The following is a 911-nucleotide window of genomic DNA, read 5'->3' as shown; positions in this document are numbered from 1 at the left end:
TTCAAATCCCACTCCTGGTATTTATTCTTTCCTGCAATAATTATAAGCTTTCTTTTCTACGTTTTCCTCAAACCCATTCCATCACTATGGATGTACTGTATGACCAAAAGTGGTACCAGTATGGCTGAGTGGTTAAGGTGTTGGGCTTAAGTTCCAATGGGCTATTTGCCCACGTGGGTTTAAGCCCCACTCTTGGTATGATGTTGGCATTATCATTATGTATAATAATACAAAAAACAATATTACCTGTTGTAGTTCAAAGCTCTACATTGTTTCTATCAGCACCAAAAACAAGTCCTCAAGCAAGTAATAAACCACCTCGTCAGGTTAAAGTTAGGTAAAGTTCAGATTAACTGACAGCGAGAGAAGATGCGACACAAGTTAAAGTACTTTGGGCAGATATTGACTTCTACTGTCACTAGAGTACAACTGTAAGAGGTCGCTTGTAGAGAAAATGTAGTCAAATGACCAATGCAATGATTTGCTGGACATTCATATCACCAGGTCAGATAAGGTGTGGACACAAGTCCTCGTTTATTCCACAGCTCTTTAATGGTTGGAACAGATAAGAGTGGGGCATTTTCTCACACAGTTGCACTCAAGATGCAACGAATACACAGCCAGGGGACAGGGATAGGTACCAGGATGGCCGAGTGGTTAAGGCGTTGCACTCAAGATGCAATGGATGTGAGTCCTCGTGGGTTCGAATCCCACTCCTGGTAATGTATTTAACAGATGGTTGCACTTAATTCTATGATGTTTCTCTTCGACACACTTAGCCTCATTAACTGCACTTAGTGTGTATGATGCTACAACTGTGATGACTTACTAACTACAGTGACAAACTACAAACCACCTTGTGTTTATGTGCCAACTCAACTGCTCTTTACACACTTCTTAAAGCAATTTCA

The 911-nt window shown here is 40.7% G+C and overlaps 2 non-coding genes and 1 pseudogene across 2 annotated transcripts; 2 read left to right on the top strand and 1 right to left on the bottom strand.

Moving 5' to 3' along the window:
- Positions 1-911, bottom strand: part of LOC118334800 — a 344,242-nt pseudogene that overhangs the window by 68,422 nt on the left and 274,909 nt on the right.
- On the top strand, positions 115-198 carry trnal-uaa. Its single transcript has one exon. It is a non-coding gene; the product is annotated as a tRNA-Leu (tRNA).
- Positions 640-722, top strand: trnal-caa. The gene has a single exon. It is a non-coding gene; the product is annotated as a tRNA-Leu (tRNA).

Source organism: Morone saxatilis, unplaced genomic scaffold (genome assembly GCF_004916995.1).
Source record: "Morone saxatilis isolate NCDOM2014 unplaced genomic scaffold, NCSU_SB_2.0 Contig23, whole genome shotgun sequence".
Lineage (NCBI taxonomy): Eukaryota > Metazoa > Chordata > Actinopteri > Moronidae > Morone > Morone saxatilis.
Note: the sequence above shows the minus strand (reverse complement) of the source record. Positions and strands in the feature narration are given on the sequence as shown.